The following is a 14,294-nucleotide window of genomic DNA, read 5'->3' on the forward strand; positions in this document are numbered from 1 at the left end:
TACGGGAGGTTTATGCTTTGCGCATGGGTGTTAGCGGTACTGGCACTAACCTAGCGCTGCCTGGGGCGACGCAGACCCTGACCCTAAAACCTAATTGATATCACCCGCCAGGTGAACAGGGGGTTAAACCTTTATTGGGTAATAAATGGTGGGTGCCCTGATGCTATAAAAAGCAAACTAACTAACCAGAGTCACCCGTAACACTTATACGGTGATCACTGGTGAAAGGGTTAACTAGGGGCAATCAGGGGGTTCAAATTTTTATTAGGTGGTATATGGGGGTCCCTGGCGCTATATAAAAACCTGACGGGGAACCTAAATAACTAACTGGCTAACCAGCGTCACCAGTGACACTTATAAGGTGATCGCTGGTGAAAGGGTTAACTAGGGGCAATCAGGGGGTTAAAACCATTATTGGGTAGTATATGGGGGTACCTAGCACTATAAAAACCTGGCGGTGAACCTAAAAAAATAACTAGCTACCTAGCGACACTAGTGACACTAATGCAGCGATCAGAAAAATGATCACTTAGTGACACTGGCAAAAGGGGATGAAAGGGTTAACTAGGGGCAATCAGGGGGTTAAAACCGTTATTGGGTAGTATATCGGGGTACCTAGAGCTATAAAAACCTGGCGGTGAACCTAAAAAAATAACTAGCTACTTAGCGGCACCAGTGTGCCTATGTGTGCCTACATGTCAGTGTAGTTTTGGTGCACACTTACTTTCACTGTTCTCCTCATAGTCCGGTCAATAAGACCGCCCCAAGGAGAATGACATCACTTCCTCGCTGCCTGTGTTTACTATACACAGCGGGGGAAGCTTCTCATTCGCCAGTCGAGAGGGGATGGCCAGAAACCAACGGCCATCCCCTCATCTCGGATCGCTTCTGCAGCAAAACGGACCGCCGCATCCAGCGGGAGGGGGTCTGATCGGTCCCCCCACCCGCTGGAAGGCGAGCACGTACATGTACGTACTTGTGCCTGTTGGTGCCATTGCACCGACGTACATTGCCATGCGGCGGTCCTTAAGTGGTTAAGTTGATGGGTCGCAAGGATTGCACTAAGGATTTTTTGGTGCGGCAAGCGGTTAAGGGATACCGCCGGGGCCATCAATCGGCGGATTGTCGCCGCCCGGTGTCCTTTGAGTTGTTGGGATCGTTGTTTCGTTGCTGCCAGGAGTGTGTTCATCGGACTATGAGGTCCTGTTGTTTAAGACGGCTTTTTTCTTGGCATTTTTTGGGGTGCTGCATATCGGGGAATTGGTTTCTTCGTCAAAAAAGGGGTTTGATGGGTTGCAGTCGGCCGATGTGCATTGCAGAGGTGTTTCGGTGTTTTTTTGGATCAGGAGGTCCAAGACTGATCAGGTCATGGTGAGGGTGGAGTTATTTGGTGTGGACGGGTCTCCGGTTTGCCCGGTACAGCTGGTGTCTCGTTTCCTGGAATCTCGCCCAGCTGGGCCAGGACCCCCTTCTATTGCATGCAGATGGTTTGGCATTGTCTAGGTATCAGTTTATGGCAGTGTTCCCTAAAATGTCTAGGGGTATTGGGGTTTTGCCCTTCGGACTTTACGTCTCACTCCTTTCAGATTGGGGCAGCTACTGAGGCAGCCCGCTGGGGGTTAAGCGAGGAGGTATTACGGCGCATCGGCAGGTGGGAATCACGGAGTTTCTGCCTGTATGTTCGTCCACAGTTACTTTGAGTGAATATTTGTGTGGTTAGTCGGGGTATGTATGCTGTCCTGTTTGTCCCCTCGGTTATGGTTAAGGGGGGAGGATGGATTGGGCACCTTTAATACTGGGGATGTGGTGTGTTGTTTTTTCTTTTCAGAAAGGGGCTCCTGCCTTATTTGGATAATGGGACACTCGTATGTCCACTGGGGAGTGAGAAGAGCGGACGTACGGCCTGGCGGACATCAACTAGGCATTCCCCAGGAAGAGGCTGTGGTTCGGTGGATCAGTAGGCCCGGCCTGCTGTGGAGCCGAATTGTTCCAGATTTTGAGCATTATGCTCGGCTGGACAGTCCCCCCTATGTTTTGGTGCTTCATGCTGGGGGTAATGATTTGGGGCTGAGGTCCATGAGGGATCTCATCCGGGACATTAAATTAGATTTTTTGCGGATGCGCATGGATTACGCGGACTTGCTCATAGTCTGATCTGACATGGTAGCACGCATGCAATGGAGGTGGGCCAGGTCTGTGGTGGGCATCAACAGGTCCAGGGTAAAAATTAATCGTGAGGTGGCCAGATTTTTGAGGAGGGGGTTTAGCGGTGCGTCACCATGAGCTTGAGGAGGAGCCCTGGAGATATTTGCGAAGGGATGGTGTACATTTGACCGATGTTGGAATCGACATATTGGTCCCTAGGTTTGGAAGAGGGTGTGCAGAGGGCCCTGAGGGTGTGGAGGGCCTCTCAAACCTAAGGTGTCAGGTTTGAGTGGCGGTGGCGGGGTGCAAGGTACTTGTGAAGGTCATATGGGCATCTAAAGGGCATGGTTTAGGGACCCATCTGAGGGCGGCTCCCAGTTGGTATATGGGTACCTTCTAGTTGTCTCTGAGTCGGAGGCTTTAGCAACTTGAGGCCAGAGAAGTGGCTAGCAGGTACAGTCATGTGTTATGCCTATTGGACCTTGTGCCCCATGGTGGTGATAAAACTGAAAAAAAAATAAATAAAATAAAAATATATATATATATATATATATATATATATATATATATATATATATATATAAAGGTTATTACGTTATTTTATGTTAATTATAACATTTATATATTGGTTAATAAAAATAAGAATGGCTGCTGTGGCCAATTCACTCCACCCATGTGTTGTGTGATCATTAGGGGGTGGGATGGGCTATTGGTAACGGGTTAAGCCATAGTTAATACCATAGTCAAGAGAGGCATGGAGCAATGCCGAAGGTATTTGGCGGAGGGCCGGCATGACAGGGGTTAACGGGGCGGAGCCAGGTAGGGGGTGAATGGATGGGACTGGCTGGCTTAGAGGATGGGTGGGCCCCATACTGAGCTAGGCAGGAAGTGGAAGGGGATGGGCCAGTCTGCACGAGGAGCCGTGAGGGTAAGGAGCTTCCCTCCCACCCGCCCTAAGATTGGAGGAGATGGTGGTGATGGTAGGGAGAGGGGGGCCAGAATACTGGTTGGTGGTTGTTTGGCGGGTGCAAGGTACTTGTGAAGGTCATATGGGCAACTAAAGGGCATGGTTTAGGGACCCGTCTGAGGGCGGCTGCTAGTTGTCTCTGAGTCGGAGGCTTTAGCGACTTGAGGCCTGAGAAGTGGCTAGCAGTTACAGTCATGTATTATGCCTATTGGACCTTGTGCCCCATGGTGGTGATAAAACTGAAAAAAATAAAAATAAATTATATATATATATATATATATATATATATATATATATATATATATATATATATATATATATATATATATAGAGAGAGAGAGAGAGAGAGAGAGAGAGAGAGGGAGAGAGAGAGAGAGAGAGAGATAAAAAAGGTTATTACGTTATTTTATGTTAATTATAACATTTATATATTGGTTAATAAAAATAAGAATGGCTGCTGTGGCCAATTCACTCCACCCATGTGTTGTGTGATCATTAGGGGGTGGGATGTGCTATTGGTAACGGGTTAAGCCATAGTTAATACTATAGTCATGCATACATATGTCTTTATACTGCCTTGCATACAAATTGCTTGTATAAGTATTGTTCTTCTTATACATGCCTTGCAGTTGTTCTCTGCATAATGTAATAAAAAAAACAGTTAAACTTACGTATCAAATATTAGTATGCCTTTTTTCACATGTACTTGATTTAAACTAAAACCAACTTTGATTAAAACGTAATTTTTTTTTTGTTCCTGACATAATAAATAAAGACAAAACTATATACAAAATACTATGCATTCCCTTCTGCATAGTTGTATGTCAAACCAAAAGGCTTTTTTCTTATAGAGCATGTAAGTAATTCAAACCCTAGTTGAGATTTACTGTTGTCAAAGCTCTGTTAGAGAAATTTCCATCAGACAACTCTATCCCACAAAAACACATTTATAAAACAAATTGTGGTTTCCTTCTTTGTACTCTTGAGCGCAATCCAACATAATTCTAAAGGTCCAGCAGTTTTTAATGGTTTAACGCACTACAAAAGTAGCACCAAGTTGCAATTCATGGGTGCCTCCCCATTAGCTATATCACAGAATCATACTGATATCTACCATATTTCCCTCTAATGTTTCCCTAATGTCTGTGATATAGCAGAGTAACTCCACTTTTGTTGTCTGTTGTCTTTTGCCTCTGCTGGGTCTTCTCCGCTATCTTCTCGCTCTTTTGTCTTCTATGCTGTCTTCTCCCTCTGTTATTCTTCCGATGTTGACTCAACACTCTCTCCTGCTCTAATGCTAGGTGCGCGGTGTGCCACTACTTATATTGGCATGGGGCGGGGTCACCGGGTAATGCCATCTGGAGGCCCCATCCCTTATGACCTCACCGCCCCATCAAGCCCCCCGCCCAAAGACCCAGACAACCAACAGCCAGGGTTGTCGGGAAGAGGCCCTTGTCCTCATCAACATGGGGACAAGGTGCTTTGGGGTGGGGGGGCGTAATGCACCCCTGCCCCCAAAGCACCCACCCCCCCCATGTTGAGGGCATGCCCTGGTAAAGTTTAGGAGGGGGGGCGCTCGCTCATCCCCACCCCTTTTCCTGACCTGCCAGGCTGCCTGCTCGGATAAGGGTCGAGTATGGATTTTGGGGAACCCCACGCTGTTTTTTTGGTATGGGGGTTCCACTTAAAATCAATACCAGACCAAAAGGTCTGGTATGCTTTTGGAGGGGAACTTGGCGTGGAGTTCCCCTTCAAGATCATCAGCGCACAAGTCACATGCCAAAGTCGGATCAGTTAAAACTGCAACCAGTTAAGACTGCGACCTGACTTTGATCCGGCTTCAGTAATATTCAATGAGCTCAAGTAGGATCAAAGTGGGACCAAAGTAGTGCAGAGAGCATTTTCAAAGTCAGACTGGACCAGTTAAGACGGCTCTCATAGGGAAACATTTCTTTTCACACGTCATGCAACACGAGCTCCCAATGTCAGAGCATTTGCCGTGCCAGTGTAAACCCGGCCTGAATCTGTATGAGAATGTCCAGAAAATTATCAAACAGCTGCTGCCCCTGCAGGGCTCTAAGGAGAAAAGCTGCAGGGTCTGCATCACTTTAGATGTGATTTCCCTATGAGAGTATCACATCAAAAATAAAAAAAATTATTGCAGGGAATGCTCAAAATCTGAGTTGTATCTTAGTGCAGACTTCTGGGAGGGGGGGGGGGGGGGTGGTTGTATCATAATGTACATAATCTATGTACAGAACTTCTCCAGGTAGCCATATTGCATTTTATAGTAAATTACAGGGCTAGAGATTGAAAAGGAAAGGTCATTTTTAATAACGTTCATTTGCAATATGACGTGTGTCGCAATTGTATATGCTATATTATTATTATTTTTTATTTGCTAATCTTTTTCCCCACAAAAGTGGAGCTGCCCTTTAAAATTTGTAAATTGAAAGGTTTAACAATTCCCAGGAGGCTACAAAGAACACATTAATGTAATCCATTGCACATATACTGTAAGAGATGAGAATGTATGATAAAGAGACAGCTTGGCTTATCGGGACAAATTAGGTCATGTCAGGACAGAAATGCATGTATCAGGACAGACAAAGACAAACACCAAAGTGAGCAGATCAGGACACTTCTCTTTCTGGCTGACCTATTTCAGTTCATTTCATTTTTCACGTACCAGAAGATAAAAATCTTGTGACTTCCGCAGGGAATAACCAGAAAGTACTTCTTAAGTTATGTTTGCATGAGCGATTGCACAGAACGATGTGTACCAGGCGGTCAATCTGGGGGAGAAAGGCCTATATTTATTATATATTAACACATTCTTGGCCAGGTTATTGTAGAGAAAAACAATTACCATGCTTAGTTTTTAGACACATTAGTCTTTCTCATATCTAATATGCTCATATTAAAATGCAAAAGTAATTATGATTTTATAGTGCTTCATAGTTCTAAAAACACAGCAGATTTGTATCACACAACAAATTTCATAAGACTTTGTGTGGCAAAGAAGCTGCCTAGAAGAAAAAGGCATAAACACTGCTGGATGACTAGATATAGTGGTTCATTTTCTAAAGGCGAATAGACTGCTCACTTTGCAAGGGAAGTTGCAGATTGCAAGGGAATTTTCTATCATCCAATCATGTGGAAGAAAAAGGTTTTTTTCCTTGCACCTGGCATTTTTTGTGAAGTGAAATTTCACCACGTGCACCAAGCTCTGAGGAAATTTGCAACTTGCCCTGCATAGTGAACAGCTTGTTTGGCTTTAAAAAATTAACCCCTAAATCTCTAAACCTGTGTAGCGGGAGTATAGAAGACTTGAAGTAGGAGAGCAGGGCATGTCCTAGTGTAAGTGTCCTAGTGTCCTTATGTTTACATTCTGGAAAGTCACCAGCCTTCTATTCAAATATCCAGCATTGCGGGTATTTGGATAGCTCACTAATCTCAGGCACTTGCCCACACCAATTGCTGGCCTAAATAGTGATTCTAGTGAATAGTAAATAGTGAATAGCATTCTTCAGCCTGTTTTTGACATCACTAAAAAGCCAGAATTCCTAAAGATTATTTATACTGGTCTTCTAACCCTGACCTTCAGATATAACTACCTGAACACTACCTTTTCTGACCTCTGCTAACATATGGGTTATGTCTTAGCAGATGATTAGGCACTTAGTTTAGTTTTTTTTGTAAGTTCACTGGCTTTCTCCAATTGGTTAAAGCTGAGATCCATTGAATAAAATCCAAACCTCCTTAGCAAATAGTGATGGTGCTTAAATTCCAAACCTTGTCGCTTTAAGTAACTGGTTACATAGATTCATAACATTGCCTGTTAGACCACTGCTTTTCAGAAATGGCTCCAAAGTGTATTTCCACTTTTGCAGTAAAATTTGAGAAAACCCCACTATATGTTTGTTATGTGTTCCCTTTAACAAATCATGCCATTTTTTTTTTTTTTAATAGTTCTTTCTTTGACAGCAGGAATATGTACAAAGTGGACTACTTTAAAGGCACTTTATGAAACATTTTTTTTATCTTAAAAGTATATGTCTTTATTAATTGGTGCAAAACGTAGATCAAAATGATAACAAGAAAAAAAACAAGAATATTATTTTTTTAAATAGTAATGGTACTGAAATATTTAAACAAATATGTGATCCCTTTAACATTATTCCACGTCCACTCATGTGGGTAAATACAATCCTTTTCATACATACTGTTTACGGCTTTTTGCAGGTGCAGTGGAATGTAGTATAGCTCAACGTGTTTCTCAGATGGATGACAAAACAATAATAAGCTCCTGCGTTTGGTTGTTTAGTTTATGTATACCGTATATACTCGAGTATAAGCCGAGATTTTCATCCCCTTTTTTTAGGCTGAAAGTGCCCCCCTCGGCTTATACTCGAGTCACCGCCATCTGCCTACCCGATCAGCGTGTCGTGCAGACAGACGGCGGCCATTCCACTATTCAAAAGCCGCGCCTCCCTGTCTGTGATAGGCGGAACACTCAATTTCCCAGCAGTCAGTGGTCCGCCTATCACGGACATCCGCTCATCCTCATACTACGGACGAGGATGAGAGGATTTCCATGATAGGCGGAACACTGACTGCTGGGAAATTGAGTGTTCCGCCTATCACAGACGGAGGCGCGGCTTTTGAACAGTGGAATGGCCGCCGTCTGTCACAGCCGAGGAGGAGAGGTGCGGCTTTTGAATCCTGGCATGGCCGCCGTATGTTTTTTATACATGCAGATCGGTGGATCGAAGGACACAGAGGCTGCAGAAGGACAAAGAGGCTGCAGATTGGCACACGGAGGCATGCACAGGACACAGGTAGGCTGCAATGGACACAGTAATGGTCACAGTGATGGTCACAGGGATGGACACAGGGATGGACACAGTGATGGACACAGTGATGGACACAGGGATGGACACAGGGATGGACAAAGGGATGGACACAGTGATGGACACAGTGATGGACACAGGGATGGACACAGGGATGGACACAGTGATGGACACAGTGATGGACACAGGGAGGTATACAGCTGCAGATGGGCATTGTTGACCCTCTTTTCCACCTTTTTAATCTGTAACAGTAGCTGCTGCATGTCTCACCCTCGGCTTATACATGAGTCAATAAGTTTTCCCAGTTTTTTTGTGGTAAATTAGGGGCCTCGGCTTATATTCAAGTCGACCTATACTCGAGTATATACGGTAAGTGGTGCGACCAACCATTTGAATTTAGACAGTGCCAGCAGTCTTGCTGCCCTCCTCAGGACAATGGGTATTCTTAAAACTGGAACAAAAGGAGAAAAAAAAGGAGGGCGCACCGACCTTGTGCATTACCGATGGTAAATCTTATTAAAAGCTATAACAACAATATTTATACTCACAAACAAGCGTTTAAAAGAGGCTTATCAATTGGTGAGATTATGTCTCTGGACACCTGCAACCCGGTGGGAGGTATCAGATGACATCCCAAATGACTGACACGTACCCTTTTCCTCAGAGCCTAAGCGGTCAATGACTCGTCTCCTTTGATTGCCTCTATATGTATCCACATGTCTACCTGGTGACTCAAACTGGTCACATGCCTAACCTCTGGTAGGCTGAAAATGTCCCCATCCAGAATTCTTGGGTATATTATGGACAGGGATTGACGTGGGTATAGTCCTCCTCAAAAATTGTCTATATTAAAAACGATATTAAAATATAAATGTGAAGAGAGAACACAGTGGTGCCAGCCATAGAGACCAAATAATCAATCATCACAACTGCCCAACTCTGTCATATCTCACCTGTTGCACCCGACCTTGGCATCATAGTCCCTGCAAATAGGTGGGAGAAGGAGTTTGAGGAGAATAGTGTACACTGTAAGACCTTTATACTACTGCAGCCACCAGGGATGCCATATGGACCACACGCCATCCCAAAGGCAGGAAGTGTGGGTGTATTTGCATTCCACAGCTTCCATGTCACCATACTGTGTCTTCTCCCTTCTGGTATCTTCACAATGGGATACAATACAGGCAAGGGGTGTCCACTCACTCACCATTCACCAGCACACACTCAGAGCAACATATTGACCAGCTTTTAGATACAGAGTCTCGAGGAGGGCCTTACTCACAAATATTACTAACCTAAAATGCACATATCACACTATACCATAACATAAATCAACCCATTACCATAATATATACATATATATGTGACCCATCAAATCATGCAACCTGCTCACAACCTCCTATAACCCTTTACTGTAAATATGGGTCGGGATTAGGCAGGCTCGCTCACAATGGTCTTTCCTACTGCAAATTTGGCATGTCAGTGGTATTTCAGGGCTCTGAATTGGCAGCAAAGCCTCTAACTTGTATACAGAGACCTTACCGTCAATTCTTCCCTTGCCTGCATAGATAAATGGGAGATCCTTATATATAAAAATCAAGTCTAACACATGTAAACCTGAAACAACGACACGCCACAAAATTCCATCCCTGTGCCATGATTCCAGAGACAAGTGTATACCATGCACCTCTGCCCATTGTCAGGTTCAAGGAACACCCTAGTTCCATGACTAATGATACATCAGTATCATTTGGACAAAGAAATAAACTCATCTATCTCAGATAATACCCAAGTGCTTCCTTCCCAGCAATGATCTCTCCATCCAGAACCCAGAGTGAAATATCTTCCCAACATTTTTCGTTCACCACCATGCATTGACCTGGCATGCAAAGGATGTCATGGTCATGCTTCCGACAGAGGGAAAAATCAACCTGCATGCCAGAGCCCATGACAGATTTCTGTCCTATACCATCACACTCTCTACCAACCTCTCAACGTGGTTGACAATAGGTTTTTATCAAGCACTGTGAGATGCTGAAGTGCCATATGGTGAAGGCATATTGTGCTGGACAGTCTGGACTGAAGCCTTGATTTGTATGACTGGGCTGGAGGGCTCCTGGCATACTTGGGCAGAAGGTGCATTTATATTCCTTATGGTGTCTACTCTTCAACAATGTTAATTTTCTAACAAAAATGAAAGTGCAGTTTACATTTTTTTTACATTTAAAATGTAAATGAATTTTGAGTGGAGTTGATCTTCATATGGGAATTTTCTAGTTAAATAAATTTGATCCCTTCCCGCAGTACCTAGAAAAGTCCTCCCCCCTCCTTCCTTAGGCATTTATTAAGAAACAGAGAAATCCTTGTTCCCCTGTTGTTTACACTTGTTGGGTATTTTATGTTGTCTGCCAATATAATCACTTCCGATAGACTTTCCAGGGACAAACATGAATGTCTTAAATGAATATTTGCCAAAATATAACCAATTAAAATCCTTTATTCTTATAAAAAAAAAATTCTGTTCAACAAACATTAACTGCAGATGTCCAAAGAACAATACTTTATAAAACAAATGACTTATGCAAATATAAAAATGTATTTTATTTTCAAAGGCGTCAACACTGAAATCCTTGAACATCTCCTTTATATCTGAGAATGTCCCTGTGAGTCAAGGATAGTGATCAACTGCAGTGTATGAAGCAACATTATATTTTTGAAGGGCTATCAGTGACACTGCAGGCAAAAGCACATTGGGGCCTCCCAAATCAAGAACTCTGTAGAATTGAAAGTATTGGAGACTCTTTCACTTTACCTCAGGGACAGGTCTGACCAAACCAAGTTGTTTTCTTTTTATATTATAAAAATCCAATGGTTCCCATTGCTATCAATCTTCCCTGTGAGAAGAGAGAATGTGGACTGAGCAGCTGGTCTCACGCTGGATCAAGAATGGGCTCAAGTAAGTAAAACGGGGTGTAAGTGCGTATTCTTGACACATGCATTAAGGTAAAAAACGTATAGGTTTAGAACCACTTTAAGCAGGTCCCCTAGGCTATAGGATTTAAAAACATTTAAGCTCCATTAAGCCACAGGTTGCTTACATGTAAAAAAAAAAACTGATATAATGCTGTACATGAAGGCTCAGTCCACCCATAATTGATTATTTAACATTTGGTAGATACTGGTATAGAGAGAGTTTTTTTGATCATGGATCAATCAACTTAGTTCTGGCACCACATCCCTGAAATTGGTAATTGGTAGATACTGGTATAGTGCTTGGACTCTTAATTCAATGATCAGATATTAACAAAAATAGTTTCACTGTGCGGACTGCAGCTGGCATAAATTGTAGGTGACAATTTGCAGAATATTTAAATAAAAATGCACCGCCTAAAGTCCATTCTACTAAAGTCCATAAACCTCATAGAACACCTTAAAGTGGAAGTAAACCCATCGATTTAAACAATTAAAAAAAAAAGGCACGCGGGAATGCTAACTGCACATTGGCTATGCTCTCAGCCAAACTATCAAACCACCCAATGGCTGGTGTCATAACGAATCGCATGTGCAGCACCATAGCAGTTGAAGGTTAAACAGAGGCAAAGATGGCAGCTTCCTTGGCTGAAAACAATAGGGGAGTTCACTTCCACTTTAAGTGTGTTGACATGTAGAAGTCCCATAGGACAAAACCCTTTGGGTCATTGTCTGCTGAGTCATGCACACTGTGTCAACTTTTATGTGATTTTTTATGATCGCATACATCTTTCACCATGTTCATATTTTTTATTTATAAATTATTATGCCATTTTTGATCTACACCATGTGGAATCCTTCTTTTTGTCTTTTATGAACACTCTGATCCATTATTGGAGAATTTGGTGATTGTGGTTGGCTTCTGGTCTGTTCAGCCACCCTTCTGCTGAGCTTGTGCGCCTGCACTACTCCTCCATTGGAGATCGCCATCTTGGATTTCGGATATCCTTACATGCCTGTTTGACTCACCGCCGCTGATGTGTGTGTCCACGTCCTCTGTTAAGAGTACCTACCCCTCTCCCCTGGTGGTGAAAGCACTTATCCGGGTGTTGACCTACATGTGGAAGAGCACATCTTGATATCTAGTGTTGGATGGACTTTGTATCATGATTAGGTGCTTTTAAGTGACATTCCATTCACCAAGCAATTTCTTGATTGTGTCTTGTATTATCTTTTACATTTGATCAGCATCGCAACCTGATGCATAATGCACTGATTTTTATGGCACCTTATTATTCATGCACTGATTTTTATGTTACTTAGTATCTGATAAACAATGTTCACTTCATTGTTCATTATCTTTTTTTATCAATTCATCACTGAGCGTTGTTTCACGTTATCCAGTTTTAACTCTGGATATTGTACACAGCACTTATTCTTTTATATTTCTTATTACAATTGGTCTTATTGTTTAGTGCTAGCAGCTTTTTATTTTGCTACTGATCAACCTTTGCATTGGTAGCACAGTAACTTTTTTCATACATGTTTATAGTTGTAGGTGAGATAAAATTCCTCCATCGACACCACAGCACACCAGGCCTCTTATGCCGTGTACCCACGATCGGACTATCCGGCGGACCACTTGGTCCGCCACTTGGTCCGGTGAACCAGAGTCCACCAGAGTCCGCCGGACAATCCGCCCGTGTGTGGGCTCCGGCCGACATTTTCTTCCCAAAAGTCCGGTGGACTTAGAAAGAAGTCTTGACTCAAAATTGTCTGCCCATCTGTGTGCTAGTCCGCCGGACTTTTGAAATGAACAGACTTGCCCACACACGGAGTAAAGTCCGTTCATTTTGAACGTGGCTCCAGGTAGACGGGACTAGCAAAGGAAGTGAATGTCGCCGCCTCCATCGGCAAGATTGACACCTCGCGAGCCCCGTCACCTGGTATGGATTTAAAGGAGAACCCCTACACTGAAAAAACGGCATGGGGGTCCCCCAAAAGTTCATACCAGACCCTTATCCGAGCACGCAGCCCGGCCGGCCAGGAAAGGGGGTGGGGACGAATGAGCACCCCCCCGAGCCATACCAGGCCGTGTGCCTTCAACATGGGGGTGCTTTGGGGAAGGGGGTCCTGCAGCCCCCCCCACCCCAAAGCACCTTGACCCCATGTTGATGAGGCCTCTTCCCGACAACCCTGGCCGTTGGTTGTCGGGGTCTGTGGGCGGAGACTTATCGGAATCTGGGAGCCCCCTTTAATAAGGGGGCCCCAGGTTCTGGCCCCCCACCCTATCTGAATGAGTATGGGATACATCGTACCTCTACCAATTCACCTGGGGGAAAAAAGTGTTAATAAAAAAACACAAAACAGGTTTTTAAAGTACTTTATTAGACGGCTTCGGGGGTCTTCTTCCGTCTTCGGGGGTCTTCTCGCCGGGCTCTTCCGCTATCTTCTGCTCTTTTATTAGCGGAGGAGCCTGGCTTTCTTTGTCGTCGCCGCCGTCCGGGGGTCTTCTTCCGACTTAGGGGGTCTTGTCCCGCTCTTCGGTTTTTCTTGCCGGTGTCGCCTTCTTTTTCTTCTTCTTCTTCTCTTCTTCTTTCTTCTTCCTTCTTCTTCTCTTCTTCTTCTTCTTCCTTTAACAATGTTGACACGATGCTCTCTCCGGCCGTAATGGCAGGGATGCGTTTGTGCGGCGACTTATATAGGCATAAGGGGTGGGGTCACCGGGTGATGTCACATGGTGACCCCACCCATTATGATGTCACAGTCCCAGCATCCTCTGGGTGAACTGACTCGATATTGTATCAGAGTTGCACTAAGTCAAAATTGTGTCCTTTGCCATTATACACACTTAAAAGCACATGTGACTTATTTTTGCCATGTGCTAGTTGCAAAAAATGTAAATATAGAATGCTGATATGCAATATTTCAAAGATGTATGGCATACTTTACTTTCTTTTTAATTTACCTAATTAAATTAATGTATTTGTCCCCACACAGAGTAAGGACGGCCATAGATTGTTCGAATCTCTGCCAGTTCAGCAGAGACCTGCTGAGATTCATACTATGTATGGACAGGCTGAATGTACCAAGTTGATCGGCTGATCAACTTGGGTACAACCAGCCTGCCGTATTTTAAATGCGATTATCGCTAGTATAGCTGCTAGCAATAATCACTGTCTTCTCTCAAACATGGTTGCAAAAAAGAAATTCGCTCTGTTGCTAGCCTGCATTAGCCATACCTCATTAAAGTGGTTGTAAACCCTTACAAACCACTTTTACCTACAGGTAAACCTAGATTAAGGCTTACCTGTAGGTCCAAGAAATATCTCCCAAACCTATACGGTTTAGGAGATATT

The sequence above is a fragment of the Lithobates pipiens genome, unplaced genomic scaffold, assembly GCF_037356315.1.
Source record: "Lithobates pipiens isolate NorthernLeopardFrog02 unplaced genomic scaffold, aLitPip1_a1.2 Scaffold_23, whole genome shotgun sequence".
Lineage (NCBI taxonomy): Eukaryota > Metazoa > Chordata > Amphibia > Anura > Ranidae > Lithobates > Lithobates pipiens.